Genomic DNA, 20,725 nt, shown 5'->3' with positions numbered 1-20,725 from the left:
TCAAAGTTGGGCACAGACATAAGGAATGCTGTTCCCTTTGGTGGATAGCTGATGAGTGGGAGGTTGTTCTGGGAATGGGGCTTATGCCCGAAACATCAATTCTCCTGTTCCTTGGATGCTGCCTGACCTGCTGCGCTTTTCCAGCAACACATTTTCAGCTCTAATCTCCAGCATCTGCAGTCCTCACTTTCTCCTGGGAATGGCCCATGGTAAGATGAGCTAAAATTGGATTTGGAGATACCATAGTTTTTGGATAATTAATTAAAGTAGCAAGTTTGGTAAGGTACAGTGAGAGAACATGCCAGGCCACACAGCAATAAATCCTTCAAAAAACCCATGCCACTCTGACTTAGCAAGGGAAAATAAGATTAAGCTTTAACTAACTGTTCGGTAAACAGTATCTTTCACAATATTCCAGTGATATTATCACTAGGTTATGAAGTCTGTCATATTTATTAGAGGCTGCAGTCCTCAATCTGTTTTTGCTCCATTTATAAATGCATTTGACTACTTTACTTTCATGTATCTACAAATACATGGGATTTGCTAATAAGGTAAGCAAGCAATCTGCTTCTGGTATCTGTTAATATTCCTGCTAAATCATCCATTTGGAGTGTGAGGGGCTCAATAATGTAACCTCAAATTTTCTCACTGGCTATGTGATTCGCCTCCAGTTGACATTTTTTCTGGTGAAACATTGAGAATTCATAAATCTTTCTTCTTCACCACATGGACGGTAACCTAGGAGAGCACATCGCCTCTAAAGCTACTGACCTATGTCTACTGTCCTCCCTGCTGTTTCCCCAAAAGTAGCATTTGAATGCCAACTTTTAACCCTTTTGTATGGGAATTAAGTCAATTTTCAATTCTTTATCATTTACTTGATTTCAATGAGATGTTTGCTGACTTTATTACAAGGGTTGTTCAGTGTGGACCTCAGATTACTTTGAATGATGGCTGAATTCCAACTGATGAATATTGCTGGCTTCAGAGTCTCAGTTAGCTGACCTTGCCTGATAATGGAAAGTTAGCTCACTCAACTATTTTTGTGGTGTTCCCATAACTCGGTGCATGACATGCTGCATATATCAGTTAGCTGAGAAATAATATTAAAAGGGTGCTGGCTGCCCTTAAAGCTGTGCCATTCTTGTGTCATAACAATGTATTTAAGCTATTTTGTTTTTGATGCTGAACACAAAAAGGTACAGCTACAAAGAGTATCCTTATTACAAGCTGAGGGATACCACACAGGAGGAAAAAAAGCACTGAGTGCAGTGCTTCTCAATCTTAATCAGCCAGTGTTTTTCACACTCAGTGTACTTTACTAGAGGCTGGGGACATGAGATATAGAATAACCCTCCAGCCCAACAACTAATAATGCATAAAATTAGCACCTGCTGCACCAAAACACTTTGGGCAATTTTTAGTGCACTTTTGGATGTTTAGGTCTTCATTTTACCAGACCTGGGTGGCAAAAATTGTGCTAGTAACACAGCTCTTCTGTGTCCCACTGCTGGAGCAGTTTCCCATTGATAAGCAAAGGTTGAACTGTGAGACACATTGTTTGCCCACTCCATGGAGGTGGCAGCTGACTTATAATTAAAGGTCCAATTACATTTATATAATCACAATTTCCATTACTAAAGGCTTTTTGGGGACTCCAGCATTTGGTGATAGTGTGTCCCCCACTCCTCACTGTACCCCCCAGCCCCCACCTTGTGAGTCAGCCACTTGTTTCTTGCAACAGGCCTCCCTGCAGGAGGTCAGAAATATTGACTCCATGGCCCAGGAAAAAGGGAACCTTGCGCATAAAAGGCAACACTTGTAGACCCAAGAGTTTCTCCTTCATCCTGAAGGGCTACTGCCTGTGCAAGGGAACCTTCATGCTGAGGCACCTCTGAGATCTCCTATCTGTTTCATTAATGCCTATCTCTGCTGGTGGCCCTGCTGAGGCTTCACAACTGTTATCTCAATGATTGGGCCGGTAGCTTTTGGAACTGCTCATTGTCCTTAATTGGATGATCAGTCACAGAGGACCAATTAGGAAATGGGTTAAAAGCACTGAGTTGATTCCACAAGTGTGGTTTTGGGATTTGTTTTATGGTTCCATTCTGGGATCCTGAAGCTTGCAGTAAAATTTGGTAGTTTTAGGCTGAGAATCACTAGTGTTGGGGCTGAAACTCCACTGAGTGTATAGTAAAGATTGAGGAAAGGGAGCCTGGAAATTACTAAGCTGCAATGTAATGATTAGCATGCAGCAACATGGGAGCAAGGTACAATCAGATTGAACAGTTAAAATAGAATCAAGCAAGCTGTGCAGTGAAATGTCAGCCTGGATTATTTTCTCAAGTTTCTGGAGTAGGGCTTGAATCCAGGACCTTCTGAGTCAGCATGAAAACGCTGCCACTGAGCCAAGGCTGACTAAGGCTCCATGGAAGAAAATTAATTGTAATATCTATGTGCCAAGAGAGAAGCATTTCCAACATAATTGTGCTAATTAGGTATCAAAAATAATCAGTTTCCATTTTACATCTATTGTACTCCTATTGTGACTTCAATTTCAAGTAAATGCTTTTGAAAGGTTCATAAATATGTTAGAGCAGTTAAAACAAAACTAAAATGCACACCAACCTGTTTGACCTAATCAGAACTTTGATTGCTTTGTTCTATTGGGACACTCACTTCTCAGCCATTCATTTCCTCTACACCACTCATCAGCCCTTTCCCAAATTCTTTAGTGCTGATTTAACAGCCAAACCTAAGTGAATGACCCACTCCTATTAATACACAGTCTGTAGTGTTTATTATCTCTGTTTACAAGTGTTAAAATAGACATCTTGTAATTCTGACACTATGCAACATAAGCTTTATTAGGACTTCTAATATCCACTTTACTTGCCAATTGACTGAAGTGATGGCATTTGACGAAACAAAACATTGCAAATCCAAATTAAATAAGAAATATTCCAACTATACCTAAAACCTTTATATTTTCAATTCTCTGTTTTGTTTATTTCTCAATTCTGATGCTACCAAAACCCCAAAGCGCATCCTAAAAGATGCATGGGATGGTGCTATGAACAGTTAAATGTTTTCAAAAATTACTTGTTGTGGTTCTTTCAGTGAAACACATTTAAAAACTAAGGGTGAGGGGGAAAACAGCCAATTTTCCTGCAAATTCCAACGCTATAGTCAACATTTGATAAGGAAGTTAACTAACCTCATCAGTTTGTAATTTCATATTTGTGCTGGGTGCAAGTAATCTAGCACAAGTGCCAAAACAACTGTGCTTAAAAGCAGGCTCCAATCAGTTTTAACAGAATGGTGTTTAACTTATTCAGTTACTGTTGTTACATAGGCTTGCTAGCTCACTACTTTGTAAGAGATGTTGCCATTATCTTCTTTAAATGAAGTAAACTACATGGCCAGATTGGTACGGAGTGGTAGAGCAAAGTCACTTCCTGGGATTAGTAGAACAGATTGACATGTTTCCTCCAGGCTGTGAGGCCACTGGGAAACTACATATGTTGATCGATATGCAGATTCATGACTCTCACTTCCATAAGCTTCGGCATGCAGCTTTGATGAAATTACAGGGTCTGTTGTCAGTCAGCAGTGATGCTCCAGTTCAATCTGACAGTTAACCAGGAATTAGAATAGGTTTTAATACAATAACTTGACCTGGGTAACTCAAGTTGAAATGCATCAGAGTCCTCTGAATTCTCTGATTTTAAAGAGCTTTTGAAAGAGTTCCAGATGTGTGAGATTGTCCAATAGAATTTTCAATTCCACAGGAAATTCCCATAGGGATGCATCCGGGATTCTACAAAAACACTACTCAAATCAACCCTCCTCCATAGACTAGCTGGCCAAGTGAATTTCTAGGCTGTGTTCTTTCTGATCATTATACTTCTTAATAAAGCAAAGTACAGACATGGAAGTAATACTTTGGATCTATCAATATACTTAGAGTCATAGAGGTCTATAGCATAGAAAATGGCTCTTCAGTCTTTTGAGTCTATGCCAGTCAAAGACATTATCTAAATGTTCTAATCCCATTTTCCAGCACTTGGCCCATAGCCTTGTATGCTTTGGCATCACAAGCAGACATCCAAATATTTCTTAAATATTATGAGCTTTTTGTCTTACAAGCAGTAAGCTCCAGCTTTCTACCATCGACAGGGAGATAAAGGTTCTCCTCCTATTTCCTCTAAACCTTCTGCATCTTACCTTAAATCTATGCCCTGGTCATTGATCCTTCCATCTGGGGGAAATGTTTCTTTCTGTCTACCCTATCTATGCCCTTCATAACTTTATACATTTCAATTGATGCCCCCTCAGTTTTCTCTGCTTCAAGGAAAACAACCTTGTACGGTCCAAAATCTTTTTATCTAAAATTCTACAGTCCAGGCAATAACCTGGTAAATCTCTGCACTTTTTCCAATCCAGTCACATCCTTCATATAATGTGAATTCCAGAATTGCACTCAATATTCTAGATGTGGCTTTTTCAGTGTTTTGTACAGTTCAAACATAACTTGTTTGCTCTTAAACTCTATGCCACAGTTAATAGAGACAAGTATCCCTGACCCAATGCCTCTCAACCACTTTTTCCACTTATCCCACTACCTTAAAGGATTGGGGACATGCATGCCCAAGTTTCTTCTGATCCTCGGTGCTTCCCAGGATTCTACAATTCATCATGTATTCCCTTGCCTTCTTTGACCTGCTCAAGTGCATCACCCCACACTTATCAAATTGAATTCCAGCGTAATTGAGTAATGAAATGTTACCACGTTTCCTATTTACTGCATAGAAAAGGGTTGGATCTTCCATACTCTGGCATACATCACTTCAGCAGAAGATGTTTACACATGACTATTGATGTCACAGCATAAGATCAGAGAGCTCTGTCCATATACAACCTAATGAACCACTACACAGAAGACTTTGCAGCAGTTTGAAGAGACAGAGCTTTTGACTGTTGAAAGTCATTTGGAAATGTCCTTGAGTGGTCACAGTTGTCCAAAACCTGCCATCATACAAAAGATATCTCTGACACAGAGAGCAGCCTTTCTTTAAATTGAGCTAAATAGAACAAGATTGCTACATAATTCCAACCCAGAAAGCTCATACTTTTCTAATCAGCTTCTTCAGTGAATTTATTACGCACTCCTAGAACATGTGGAACTTGAACCGGGGCCTCCTAGTTCAGAGCTAGGGATGCTACCACTGCACTGCCAGAGCCTCCCAGGAAGCAAGCAAGAAAGATATTTTCTAATCAGCCTGTTCAGAGATGTTATTACACACCTGTGGAGCAGGTGGGACTTAAACCTGGGATGATTAGTCCATCAACAGGGCCATGTGTACTGCATCACAAGAGCCCCAGGAAGCAAGAAAAGATTTTTCAGTAACATTCATGTGCTGTTTCTGGCATTGGAGCAAGATATTCTCTAATCAACCTGAAAGTAGGACTTGTACCTGGGTCTCATAACTCCAGGATAGGAATACTACCATTGTGCCATTAGAACATCAGGAAGCAAGCAACAATTGACCAACAGATTCAAAATAGCTCAGGTACATCCCTTTAAGCCATCCCCTCAAGAAGTTTGATTACTAATCTATATTATGGAAGATCAACATTATTTGTAACTTAATTGGATATATCTCTCCCTCCCTCTCTCTATATATACACCTTTGAGGGAAATCACTGAACGCTGAAGGCACATAATTAGTAGTGTATTCCTGAGGGAGGTGCCTGGGGCATGCTTGAAATACTGCACTTGAAGTCAAGTCCTTTGCTGAAATTTGCAATTTCATGCAGGGCTGAACTCCCAGATGTGTGAAATGCACAAGCCAAAGATTTTAGAATCTGGTCTGTCCAAATAGACATCTTAAAAGGATATAAGCCCCTCAGATTTTGTTGCATTTTAGAGTCATTTTCAGTTCGATTCTGTTGCGTACACTAATTATTTTCTGACTAATCTACCATTTCTCATAAATTAATGAGTCGGCTATTTATTTTATTGTTAAATTTCATTAAGCTAATTTTATGGTTAATATAAAGGTAGTTTGCAAATTTACCACATTCACAATAAATGATGGTCCAATGACAAAGTGGGGGCCAGTCAGTTTGTGGCAGGATGTCATATAGAATGCATCAAAGCAGAGTTGCCAGGTCAAATTTTCCCAAGTGGTTGAAGAGAAATGAATGGCAAGGTTGTTCACAACAGCAATGCGGCATCCACCTGTAGAGTTAACTTTTTATTTCTCTGACTGACTAGCAATTGGGTGCTATTGGGCTGGAGGTTGCAGTGGTAATGTTACAAAACTATCAATGTTCATTGTCATTACTACATTGAAGCTAACAGCTACAGTAGGAATTTACTTTCTCACAGATTAATGAGGAAATCCTGAAATTGCCAAATCTATGACTTCTCTAGATAGATAGTGTATTCTTTATACCAAACCTAATTGGCTTGTAGCTGAATAGTCACAGTTGTGATAAATCAGAGTAATAGTCACTACTTGCACTGCAAGGATTCCTAAAAAAAAGGAATAGCATGGATACTAGACTTAGAGGAAATCATGAAGTGATTAGAGACCCGACCAAAGATGAGTAGGGTAGAGGGTCATGTTTCAGATGCTAATAGGCTAATAGGGAAGCACAAAGTGGGGGGGGGGGGGGGGGTTCACTATCTTGGAGTATGCTCCTTAAGAGTATTGGAGACATCCCCCTACCCCCCCACCAAGAAGAGGTTACTTCTTCTCCTTCCTGCCTTTTAACTGAGTTTGTGAAGCTGCATGCTGGACATCCTCTCGCTTTCCCCATCCATCATAACATGGCAGCAGAGGAAGAACAAGGTCCTTAACTAACTGTTAATAGGCAAAGTGAAACGTAATTTGATAATAACATTGCAAACATAAAGCTTTACTCAGTGGCAATGCTGGTTTGGAGGTTTGTAAGTTGCAGCCCTCACTAGGACCTGAGAATCTAGTTTTTGGTAACAATTCAGTGCACTTTGATGCAGCAATGTATAGTTTGAAGGAAATATCAAACCAAACACTAGTTATAGAGTCATTGAGTCATAGAGATGTACGGCATGGAAACAGATCCTTCGGTCCAACCCATCCATGCCGACCAGACATCCCAACCCAATCTAGTTCCACCTGCCAGCACCTGACCCATATCCCTCCAAACCCTTCCTATTCATATACCCATCCAAATGTCTCTTAAATGTTGCAATTGTACCAGCCTCCACCACTTCTTCTGACAGCTCATTCCATACATGTACCACTTTCTGTGTGAAAAGGTTGCGCCTTAGGTCTCTTTTATATCTTTCCCCTCTCACCCTAAACCTATGCCCTCTAGTTCTAGACTCCCCGACCCCAGGGAAAAGACTTTGTCTATTTATCCTATGCATGCCTCTCATAATTTTCTAAATCTCTATAAGGTCACCTCTCAGCCTCCAATGCTCCAGGGAAAAAAGCCCCAGCCTGATCAGCCTCTCCCTATAGCTGAAATCCTCCAACCCTGGCAACATCATTGTAAATCTTTTCTGAACTCTTTCAAGTTTCACAACATCTTTCGATAGGAAGGAGACCAGAAATGCACGCAATATTCCAACAGTGGCCTAACCAATGTCCTGTACAGCCGCAACATGACCTCCCAACTCCTGTACTCAATATTCTGACCAATAAAGGAAAGCATACCAAATACCTTCTATACCTTCAATTTTGGTGTCATCTGCAAACTTACTAACTGTACCTCCTTATGCTCGCATCCAAGTCATTTATGTAAATGACAAAAGGTAGAGGACCCAGCACCGATCCTTGTGGCACTCCACTGGTCACAGGCCTTCAGTCTGAAAACAACCCTCCATCACCACCCTCCTTCTTCTTCTACCTTTTGAGCTAGTTCTGTATCCAAATGGCTAGTTCTCCCTGTATTCCATGAGATCTAACCTTGTTAATCAGTCTCCTATGGGGATCCTTGTTGAACACCTTACTGAAGTCCATATAGATTACATTACCGCTCTGCCCTCATCAATCCTCTTTGTTACTTCTTTAAAAAACTCAATCAAGTTTGTGAGACATGATTTCCCACTCACAAAGCCATGTTGACTATCCCGAATCAGTCCTTGCCTTTCCAAATACATGTACATCCCGTCCCTTAGGATTCCCTCCAACAGCTTGCCCACCACCGACATCAGGCTCACTGGTCTATCGTTCCCTGGCTTGTCCTTACCACCCTTCTTAAACAGTGGCACCACATTAGCCAACCTCCAGTCTTCCAGCACCTCACCTGTGACATTCAATGATACAAATATTTCAGTAAGAGGCCCAGCAATCACTTCTCTAGCTTCCCACAGAGGTCTAGGGTACACCTGATCAGGTCTTGGGGATTTATCTACCTTTATGCATTTCAAGACATCCAGCACTTCCTCCTCTGTAATATGGACATTTTACAAGGTGTCATCATCTATTTCCCTACAGTCTATATCTTCCATATCCTTTTCCACAGTAAATACTGGTGCAAAATACTCGTTTAGTATCTCCCCTATTTTCTGCGGCTCCAAAAGGCTGCCTTGCTGATCTTTGAGGGGCCCTATTCTCTCCCTAGTTACTCTTTTGTCCTTAATGTATTTGCAAAAACCCTTTGGATTCTCCTTAATTCTATTTGCCAAAGCTATCTCATGTTCCCTCTTTGCCCTCCTGATTTCCCTCTTAAGTATATTCCTACTGCCTTTATATTCTTCTAAGGATTCACTCGATCTATCCTGTCTATACCTGACATATGCTTCCTTCTTTTTCTTAACCAAACCCTCAATTTCTTTAGTCATCCAGCATTCCCTATATCTACCAGCCTTTCCTTTCACCCTAACAGGAATTTACTTTCACTAGATTCTTGTTATTTCATTTCCGAAGGCTTCCCATTTTCCAGCCATCCCTTTACCTGTGAACATCTGCCCCCAATCAGCTTTTGAAAGTTCTTGCCTAATTGGCCTTTCTCCAATTTAGAACTTCAACTTTTAGATCTTGTCTGGCTTTCAAAATCAGAGCTGCACCTAACTATTCTACAATTAGATTATATCATGGATACTCTTACAATCTGTTTTAAGAATAAGTTTTGTTTTGTAATAAACTGATTATTTTGACTTTATTATAGAAGCCTGGTTAAAGTCTCTTTTATTCTGAATAGGAGTACTAATTGGCCACGTTGGTGATTGAATTTAAGCATTTATATTAATGATATGACTTGTGGAGCAGAGAGGCTTGATTAACAGCGCAATCCTCTCAGAACACCTTATGGTTGATGGTTCCATCAGGTTATTCTCTTAGTGTGTTTGCATGTTGCATGTAAGCCACTGTCCATGGTTGGGTGTTGGCAAGTGCAGGGTTTGGGTTTGGGTTTTGGTGGTGGGGGGTTGGAATTTTAAAGGCATACTGTTTAGTAAGCTCGAATCATCACGCAAATTGTTTAGCTTTTATAGTGCTTCTTGGCTAGGTAAAAACAATGACTGCAGATGCTGGAAACCAGAGTCTAGATTAGAATGGTGCTGGAAAAGCACAGCAGTTCAGGTAGCATCCAAGAAGCAGTAAAATCTATGTTTCGGGCAAAAGTCCTTCATCAGGAATACTATGCATGTGTAAGAATAATTGTACAGGAGATTCAAAATCATTGTAGCGTTGCACTGTATTTACAGAAGTGAATTCACAGTGCCACAGAGAAAACCAAGATGCTGAGTATGATGCTGCGAGAGCATCACATCCAGAGAGGAGGTAGTGCTGGGGTTGCTGCTAATCTATAGATTGAGGCAGGAGAAGAGTTCCTTGTGATCTGAAGATTGGAATGAGTATTTACTTGCAGTTGAATAGAAAATATATTAAGAGAGCTAAGCAGAGTGTATAATATTGGGTATGTTGTTAGGAATGAAGCACTAATGATTTGGGATTTTGATGGTTCTCAGGCAATGGGGCACAAAGATTGAATACCTGTTGGAAGTTCAAAAATGCAAAAAAAGTAACATTTCACAATCATAGAATTCCTAGTGTGGAAATATTTGGCCCAAAAAGTCCATACTGACCCTCTGAAGACTAATCCACCAGACCCATTCCCCTACTATTCTACATTTCCCTTGACTAATGCACCTAACCTACACATCCCTGAATACTATGGGCAATTTACCTAACCTGCACATCTTTGGATTGTGGGAGCAAACCAGAGCACCCAGAGGAAACCACACAGACATGGGAAGAACATGCAAACTCCACACAGACAGTTGCCTGAGACTGAAATTGAACCCACGTCCCTAGCACTGACAGGCAGCAGTGCTAACCACTGAGTCACTGTGCCGCCCCTAAATAATGCAGTGTTGTCAATGTGGACATTCGACTCTCTGTGTTCATCTTGAAAGGTAGAAGCTGGCCCTCAAATTCCCTGTGTTTGTCTATTGCACCTGTGCACTATTGGCTGCTGCTGCAAGCCCCACATTAACCTCCAAGGAGGAATATGAAGCCTCAGAGTCTGCATCATGTCCTTGCTCTGCACCGAGCGCTAGTGCAGATAATCGTACCCGGGAAACACAACCTGGTGAGGGCAGGTGGCACATGCAGCTAACATATGAAGACTGAGATGGAGCACGCCTCTGGTAGTTGGAGAAGTGCTAGAGGAGAGCCAATGCTAATTCTGTTAGGATTCCCAGCTGATGATAATATTGGATGTCAGATTCCAGTGTATAACCTAGAGTCTTTCTGTGGTGCTGTGGTAATGTCCCTACCCCTGACCAAGGAGACTTGAGTTCAAGTCCCACCTGCTCCAGAGCTATATAGTAATATCTCTGAACAGGTTGATTAAGGGGGATATAAAGTGTCCAGAGTGCAACTGGCTTGAGAGGTCACAACTTTTAATTTTGCAATTTGGTGACTGAGGTGGTCAGTCACCAGACATGGGCTAAACATTTCAGCTTCATTCTCTTTACCTTCATCATTTTGATTATGTATTCAAAAATATAGTGAAACATTACTAAATTTTGACTTCATTTCCCTTTCTCCATGGAGTTTTCATTTTCCTTGCCTAATTTCATGAGCCTTAGATACAGTTCTAACAGAGTCAGGAATGATACAGGATGTTTCTTTTGGAGCAACTCATTTTCTTTTAAATGTACTGGTTATTCCAACACCCTTAGTAAGCCAAATACTTCCTAAGATAAAATCAGTTACTTCTATGAGGATTTGTTGCACTACTGCAACACCAATTTCAAAGTCACTATTTAATTCAACTCTACATAATGGACCAGCTTGTGTACATCATGTATGTCTCTAATTATTATTTTATTCCTGCATTAACCCCTTTGGAAGACAAAATGTATCATCAGCCAACATCAGCATCTGACTTGTTTCAGTGTCTCTCAGTATCTTTATTAGTTTGTCTTCTAGATTAGAAAGGGAAAAAAATATAAAAAGGGAAACGGACCTCCAAAAATAATAGAGGAGAAAGTGAGGTCTGCAGATGCTGGCGATCAGAGCTGAAAATGTGTTGCTGGAAAAGCGCAGCAGGTCAGGCAACATCCAAGGAACAGGAAATTCGATGTTTTGGGCATAAGCCCTTCATCAGGATGAAGGGCTTATGCCCCAAACGTCGAATTTCCTGTTCCTTGGATGCTGCCTGACCTGCTGCGCTTTTCCAGCAACACATTTTCAGCTCCAAAAATAATAACCAACTTCTTTAGAGACTTTTCCCCTGAGTATCATTGATTGCAGTTTTGCTGGGACTCCTTGATATTAGACTTAGTCACACGCAACTTTGATGTCAAGGGAATTCACTCTCACCTCACCTTTGGAATTCAGTCTTTTTTGTCTACGTTTGAACCAAGGCTGTAAGGAGGTCAGGAGCCGAGTGTCTCTGGTGGAATACAAACGAAGGGTTAGTAAGTAGGTTATTATTAAGCAAGAATTCTTGCCAGCTCTGTCAGTAACCGTTTCCATCACCTTACTATTGTATTGCTTTTTAAAAAATAGATTCATCGTCTACAGATTAGTCTTTTGACAAACTGGTTGTCACATTCACAGCCATTGCTATCAAAATGCCTGTAACATGAAGGTGCAAACATCGTATGGCCACTTAATCCTCCTGGCCACTTTTAAAAATTAGGATAAATATCTTTCACCTCTATCTTCTATAAATTTAGATATCATTTAGAATCGGAATCTTTCTTCCTTTACTGTAAACTTTGTATGAATTTCCTATATGTTTGGAGTTCAAACCTTTTAAGATATATTTCCCTTTTCCTTACTTTTTTTCTATTTTCCCTTTCTAATTCAGTTACCTCTTCTTCAGAATACAAGGTGCCATAGTCAATGCAGACAAGGAGGCATAAGGGTCAGCAGCCTGTCTACACTGCAGGAAGGGGTTCTTACCACACTGCAACACCCAAAAGAATTTTTTTGAAAATGGCAGGAGTGATGCTTTGATACACATGAGTATGTTTATAATTTATATTATTTGAAAGTTTCAATAAACTTTTATGTATATTGTGCATGGGAATGCATTGATACAATGAAATGAGTGCCATATTTTGCATACTTGTAATTCTCAGAAATGATGAGCTGGTTTTCTTATGGTGCAGGGGACAGAAGAAAGAAACATTGCAAAGATGACCAGATGTTTCAAGCAATTTCTCCTCATCTTCCTTTATATCCTCCTCAATGGATGATCTCCTGTGGCTCTTTGCTAACTAAAGCATCAATGTTCTGCATTGCAGGGTAGTGGTTTGCACAAGAAACACCATGATAGAAGCTCTTAAACACACCTATTGGAGAGGTCTACCAGACTGGTTGAGGCACCCAAACCTCACCTTAAGCAGACTAATGAGCCGGTCATTGATGGACCTAGTTCTGACATTTCTCTCATTACTTCAGTGCTTGGATTCAACCCTGGAACCATGAACAGGATTTATGAATCACATCATCAGTGGGTATTCTTTGTCACCCAGCAGTTATTATTCCAATATATCAGAGCCATCCTGGCACCTGGCATTGCTCCCTGCTGTTTTTGTATTCACCTACATCATATGTTATTAGTAATTGTACACATCTGCATGTAAATGGAATGATTGCTTTTCCTGTTAATAAAAACCCCAACTCCTCTGCTGACATTTTGATGATGCCATGGGTGGAATCAATGATATCTAACACACTTGGAAAACATGCCACGTCTGTAAAAAGCCTTTCAACTCTTTCCACAGGACTGTTGTGATCAGCAGAACAGAAATGAATTGTTTGGCCTGGTGAAATAAAGCATCTGTCAACACCTGGATGTTGTGCAATGCTACAGTAATAGCACCAAGATCTCCATATGCTCCCTGAAACACTTCTGATGTGGAAATGCTTAGACCTACTTTAGCTATGAATGCCACACCACCACTACCAGAGACACTCCACCAATTCCCTTTCTACCCACCATCCCACACTGTCAGACTTGATCTCTGGGCCTAACACACAAAAAGTAACAGTAGCTCACAAAAAGCAATGTCTCCACAGGTAAAGTCTTTCAATCACTTGCAGGTGATATATGTGAACCACATAAACATGATTGACAGGGTATGGTCTCCGCTTGTGCCTCTGTGCCTGCACCAGCTCATCCTCAGTAGGGTGGCCTCTTTCATTCACTTCCTGAGTCTTCTGCCCTTGATCATTTGGTTTTTTTCTCACCTTCTTCTCTTTCTTACATTCTCCAGGGAGGATGTGAGGAGGAAGGTATCTTCAAACAGAAATAAACTATCTTCACTGATCACAGCAGTAGTGCTGCAGTGATGTTAGATTAAAGGATAAAGCAGTGTTCAATACCCCAGTAATATCAGGGATTTGTTCACTTCAAAGATTTGCCTGTCAAAAGTCTATTAGCTGCCTCTCCTGCTGAAGTCAGACATACACCCGTCTTTATAATCGCTCTCTCTACTACCAAAAAAAATGAGATTCCTATCTGGTGCTGTATTATCTGGCAGACAATGTACTGTAGCATTGGGGAATTGTGATTCTAGTCAAATATATCATGATAATCTTAAATAATCACTAATGACTCAATTGAAAATGGCAGCTGAGTAACTGTCCATTGTATTATGCTGACTGAAGCAATAATGTTGTGTCCACAGTCAGACGTTGTCATTATGGATATTAAGCTTCTATGAGTCTACATTAATCCTGTTTTTGGAGCATAAAATTCAGTCCTCCATTTCTAAGCCCCTCTTAGATCATGCTATTTTACAAAATAATTTTACATTTAAAAGGCAATAAAGCTAAAGAGTAACAGATGAAATTTTTATTTTGTACCTTTTCTAATGAGTTACTTGGCTGGTCTCTCCTGCAGGTCATTTAGCATCCCAGATCATTTGCCACAACGGAGGTGCCTGTATCTTTTGAGTCACAGGAAGTTAATATCATCAAATGAATTATAGATTATTGCCTGGTGTCTGTCCATCTGGCCTTAAAGCTCTTGGAATTCTGTGCAACTCTTCTGTCATCAAACAAGACACTTGATTATATTGATGTGCATGTAAATTTGGAATGGGGCTACGGAATAAATGACAAAATAATGTTGTAACATCGATATACTTTTCTGAGGTGGGAGTGTTATATTGTTGTATGGGGGAATTTATGTTCTATTATGCTCTACCTGAGAATTAATACTTTTCTATCACAATTTTCAAATGTGTTATTATGTTTTATGCACAGTCTCCATAATCCATTAGTAACCAGATTTATGAGCATGGATTGAAGAATTGGACCTAAAGTTCAGCTTGTTTTATTCATGTCACTTACAGTTTTTTTTGTAATTAATTTTAATATCTAAATGAAAAAGAAGTTGACAACTAGGTGTAATATCCAGCTGTCAGCCAGGTGCTGGAAGATGGGACTAGATTGTGTTGGGATATCTGGTCAGCATGGACTGGTTGGACTGAAGGGTCAGTTTCCACGCTGTACATCTCTATGATTCTATGACTCTCTAACCTAGTGCGAGAATCTCATCTTATAAAAGTTACTTTCAGTATCTGGCAATGCTTTGATAAATAAATTTTAAAGAAATTTACTGGGTTACTAAATTATGATCTTAATCACAAAACTATTCATTGGTGTATCGAAAGGTTATTTTTCTTGTTCTGTCTTTCTTTAATTGGTAATTTCCAATGCAAAAAGGAAATATCAGAAATCCTCACTTTTTGTAGTGCCGTTAAATTGTTATCAATATGATGGTTAATGGGTATGGTTATATTGGTAGTACAACAATACAGACATGTTCAGTGTATTATCAAGCAAGTAGGTTTTATGAATGCTTCCCATCCAATGTGCAGAGTTCCATTCTGTGGGCAGGTTTTAATATAAAAGCAGAAGGTACTTTCCACTCACTGATGCCTCTCATTAAGATTTATCCAGGTTGTGTTAATAGATTCCCACCTTAGTGTTAATACTATGTATTTTTGGAACATAGTAATTGCAAAACCAAGGTCCATGTAATTAACATCCTACCAACTTGCTAGATACACGATAAACCAATAACGGAAATATTCACTAAGCACAGCAATCAATCTCTACCGATCAGTTCACAACAGACCCAGTCATGAAGTGGGGAGTCTTAGCAATCAATTCCTTCAAAATATACTACATTTGCTATATATCACATTTCAATTACTTAACTGTAACCCAGTTTTCTGAAAGAGATCCCTCTCAGTTGTATTCAAACTAATTAATATGATCCACTTCTATGATCTTGTTCAGGAGACTATTCCATAGATTAATCACGTTCTCACAGAAATCATGACGAAAATTTTAATAGTAAAGAGCACATGAACTTGGACATATCCTATGGGGCACAATGTTGACCAGAGCTTGAAAGTGGGTGCACTTGCTCTTGCAGAGTCTCCACAGCTACGCCTGCTACTGCTACCTTGTGAAATGAAAGTTCCAAATAATTTGACCTACTAAAGTACAAAGCTTTTTTTTCCTATTGGTTCTTGGTAAACATGAGTCTTATGACTATATACCCTCAAAAGGGTATCAGCTCCTATGAAGATTCATTGCCTGGGATTTCCATGATTGCTGCTGTATGTATAAAGGTCCTGGCAGAGAAAAAACATGATTTAAGACTGGCCAGGTAAGAATATGGCAACTCAGCATTAAGAATATGATCATATTTCATTTACTGTTGAAATCAAGTCAACATGATTAAGTAAAATTAAAACAACGGTTGCATAGAATATGGGTTGTTAATATTTAGTTCTGTCAACTTGGTAGCTACAAGGTCTGAATTTATCCATCTCCAATGATTTGGGATGCTGAGATGACACTAATCTAGCACTTTGTCCTCTGCATCTATCAACTTCATAATCTGTGATGGCACATATCCAGGCAGTTAGAAATTTAAATATTTAAGAAGGCCCAGGCACTTAATTGAGATAAAATAGGTCAACAGCTTCCAGAAGGTTGAGCAAATCCTCTAAAACTTATATGCTAGGCTTGATAATACACTAGCTTTACTTTCCAACAAAGGTTAAACCAAAGCAGTCTGGTACTAGCTGAAGGAAGAACATCGTTGGAAGTTCTGTTCAACCCGAATAACTTCAGTTTTGCATCCTTTTTATTTTCTGGTCAGCTGTTTGAGGGTCAATGGAAGTCTTCTTCTCAAATAGGAGGACAATTCATTTGACTATTGACTGGGGAGTGTTGATGCAGTTCTGGCTTGTAAGATGCCTGATAAGAAATAACTTGCATTTGTAAAGCACCTTTCATTCCCTGACAATATTCTAAAGTAATTCACAATCAATAAGTTACTTTTAAAGTGTAATGATTGATACATTGGCATTTGCAATAATTGCTGAATTTCAAAACAAAATGTACTGAACTCTTTTATGTTTATCTGCATAGATAATTCCAGGTTTTACTTATCGACCCTGAAAACAACATATATGACAAAACTGCTGCCTTTCAGTTCAGTTCCTATCTGAAATATTTTGCTTAAATTATTAGTGGGTCTTGAATCTACAAACCCCTTGTTGAGGGGTGAGCACAGTAACATTGAAACAAGCTGACACTTGGTATAAACAATGATTGTTTAAATTGATTTCCATGGTTATTATGCCGCACTAAATATCCCATCATATACAGCACTACAGTGCCATAAAAGTAAGTTAATTTTAGCCATTTTAAAATGGTTTCAATATTTCAGTTAGAAGTTCATCTTTCACATGTTTGGGAGAAGAAGAGAAGCTTGCAGGGTCATTATGCAAGTCAAAATATATAAGAAATGTTTTGTTCAGCAGTTAGTGGTCACACATTAGCAATAGCTGACAGATGAGAGAAGTAATCACTTTTGGTGATTACTTGCATTGGGTGGTCAAAACTGAAAGCAGAGTACCTGTAAATGCAAATATCTCAACCAATTAACCAAACAGCCATTTGACCTGTGCAGAAATGTTTCTGGATTAGTGGTGCTGGAAGAGCACAGCAGTTCAGGCAGCATACGAGGAGCAGTAAAATGGACGTTTCGGGCAAAAGCCCTTCATCAGGAATAAAGGCAGAGAGCCTGAAGGGTGGAGAGATAAGCTAGAAGAGGGTGGGGAGAAAGTAGCATAGAGTACAATAGCTGAGTGGGGGAGGGGATGAAGGTGATAGGTCAGGGGGTGGAGTGGATAGGTGGAAAAGGAGATAGGCAGGTAGGACAAGCCATGGGGACAGTGCTGAGCTGGAAATTTGGAACTGGGGTGAGGTGGGGGAAGGGGAAATGAGTAAACTGTTGAAGTCCACAATGATGCCCTGGGGTTGAAGTGTTCCAAGGTGGAAGATGAGGCGTTCTTCCTCCAGGCGTCTGGTGGTGAGGGAGCGGAGGTGAAGGAGGCTTCCATGTACTCGGCAGAGTGGGAGGGGGAGTTGCCGAGGCTAATAGTTTGGGAAGATTTCAAGATTTCTTACATGGATACTTTAAAAAATGTTCCCATTCTTTTCAGTTTCATTTGCTCGTTTTAGTTTTACACTTTAGTTGAGGAGAGTAAGCTCAGCCATTGCAGAAATTGAACTGCTGGCATTATTCCGCATGGCAACCAACTGAGAGCTAAGGGACACTGTGCACTAGGAGCAACAAAGTTGTAAAGGCAATGTTGTTGTTTTCACCACGCTTTACAAGTTGCATTTGATAGTTTTAAAAGTAATGCCACAGCTCTGCAACACTGTATCATTCCACTAGGTAGTGTTGTTTAGTAGTTTTTCTTCGGCTCATCTTGAAATACATTTAGTTGGTAATTTTGATTGACGTGGAACGAACGGTGTTACCCTAATCGGAAACTTGTCTCCCTGCTGTTTGCACGGGCGATTGTAGACATTGAAACAAGTCACGCCGCTCCAAGCAGCTGGGTGTTTTAAGGATCAAAAAGAGAAATGATTGGAAAAAATTAGCAAGTCTGGTACTCAATATCCGTGCAGAGAAAGCCGGTCCTGTGACCCTTTTCAGAACAGACCCGAACCGTTGACCAGACCTGCTAAGTTTTCCCAACAGTTTCTGCTCTCGTTTCTAATTTCCGGCATCTGCAGCTCTTTGAGTTTTGTTTGGAGTTTTATGGATGGCTTATTCCTGTGAGATCGTTTACAGGCGAGCGGTAGGCGATGGAACTAATGCAGATTGTGTTTAACCTGGCTAAAAACACTTACCTTACACATACACTGGGAGAGTCTGGAGCAAATCTTAACGATGCAACGTGAGGAATACAAGGAATCCTCACTCCCCCCCCCCCCCCCCCCCCCACTTGTGCTATCAGTTGTAGAAGCCATATGAGGAAAGAGGTATTCAGTGCTCCGTAAATAATCTCGACGTTGTATCTTGGATCTCAGAGTAGTTTTGTTTTAAAGAATACATTTTAACCAAACCGTAATGGGAACTAATTGAGATCCGTTTACTGATCCAATGATAATACCAAATCATTGCTGGCTAGCGTGAACATTAATAACTAGAAATTATTCAAAACTATTTTTATTCTATTTACACTAAGTTTTTATAAGTCACTATTTATCAATTCTAACTCTGAAATGCAGCACAGTTGCCTGCATCGTCCTGCTGCATTGTTGATTGTAGCTGTGGTTTTATTGTTATGAGATAATAGTGGCACGAGACAAATTGTTGCTCAAAAGGTGAAAAGCTATACATTTGGCTCATTGGGTGCTAGAAAACTGAAAGAGAGAGAAGATGCCATGTGATTGATTAATGTAAGATAACGGAACTTTCATAAGTACAGGTCACTCTGGTCTGAAATCATACAGTGTGGCCTCCACTTAGCTTTTCTAGTGTTAGATGGAGACTTGAATCTATTTGTTTTTGCTTATCACCTAGAGAAATCAATTTCACAAAATGTTTCCTGAATTTTGTGCTGGTAGTAATAATTAATATATTCAACCAAAAGTGAGTAGTATTTGTCAAATTATAGAATTGTGTGTCTTTTAAAAAATAATTTTATTGAGAAAAAAAATCTTTTTGTAAAACTACAACAACAATAAGCCAACAACAACACTACTCTATTGAAAAAAGAAATAAAGAACACCAATACAAACAAAGCAAAATGATACTAGTGCAAGATAAACAGTCCAGTAGAAGTAATAAATAAATAATACTGCTCAGCGCAACAAAACAATAGCTTCCGACCTTTGAGAGCATTGAATATTACACTCACATTTATTTAAAATTCTTCCTCTCGGGGTGCCAAGTTCACAAAATCAGATCGTCATGGCTACACAATAGCCCTAATTAAAATGGCAGACAAGTCTGCATCTGGGGAATCCAAAAGGGCTGCCATATCTTATAAAAATTTCAGTTTTTTGATGTACCATATTTGTGAGCAAGTCCAGGGGCGGTACGATCAATGGTTAAGTTACGCCAACCCGACAGGCTTGTGGGGGAGGTTTCAGACACCCAACACAGCAAAATGTTTTTCCTCATGCAGAAAGTTTTCTCCCATGAGTATCTAAAGAAGATAAATTTGGCAGGCCGAGGAGAAGAGGGATTGGGTCCATCTTAACTTCGGTCCCCAAGACCCTCCCTATTACTCTTGCTGCAGCACTCCGGTACCCTATGAAGAATCTTCAACTGCATGGCATGGGTCTTATTTCAGATCAAAACATTTCTCACATTTTCACAAATATTCTCCCATTTCTCAGAGGAGATCTCAGCTCCTAATTCTGCCCCCCCCCCTTCAACAAATGAAAAAGAAGCATGAAGCATCCTCCTCTATATGGGATCTGTAGGAGTCAAAAGCACGGTTCCTTTCTGAATAAATCCCACTCTGAAAAAAACAAAAAAGGTCTCAAAGGATACCATTGTTTCACCCTCAAATAAGTCACCCAAACAGGAAACTCCCCTAGCTGCTCAGAGTTTAAATCCAAAGTCCATTATCCCTGGCCGGAACCCTGCATACCAACTCCAGGGGTAAGAAAAGAAGTTATCTACCTCATTCTGCCACATTGCCTTCTATGCTTTGACAGTATTAATAATTATTGGATGACAACAGTGTTCCGTAACTGTCCTCATTTTACCTAAGCACTATAGGTTAAACAAGACAACACTTTGCCTGGGAGGCCTCAATATCCAACCATATTGACGCCAAGTCCTCAAAACCCAGTCACTCCTAAAAGATAAAAGAGAGCTTAAGTGATTTCTTTTAATATCCAGGAGGTCCTCTTGCCCCCAGCCC

At 39.9% G+C, this 20,725-nt stretch overlaps 1 protein-coding gene across 2 annotated transcripts in view; it reads right to left on the bottom strand.

Moving 5' to 3' along the window:
* The window catches only part of LOC132821552 (ADP-ribosylation factor-like protein 14), a 40,169-nt gene extending 21,456 nt beyond the window's left edge, over positions 1-18,713 (bottom strand). Inside the window, exons 1-2 of one of the 2 annotated variants that reach the window (XM_060834186.1) lie at positions 18,696-18,713; positions 11,837-11,904 (exon numbers count right to left, since the gene is read on the bottom strand). The gene's annotated coding sequence lies outside the window, so the exon portion shown is untranslated. Of the gene's footprint in view, positions 1-11,836; positions 11,905-14,330; positions 14,416-18,695 lie in introns of those variants that run through there. The other variant, XM_060834185.1, reaches the window with a different exon arrangement.
* Positions 18,714-20,725: the final 2,012 nt, after the last annotated feature.

This window comes from Hemiscyllium ocellatum, chromosome 13, assembly GCF_020745735.1.
Source record: "Hemiscyllium ocellatum isolate sHemOce1 chromosome 13, sHemOce1.pat.X.cur, whole genome shotgun sequence".
In the NCBI taxonomy this organism is placed as follows: Eukaryota; Metazoa; Chordata; class Chondrichthyes; order Orectolobiformes; family Hemiscylliidae; genus Hemiscyllium; species Hemiscyllium ocellatum.
This window is presented reverse-complemented; position numbering and strand designations above follow the sequence as displayed.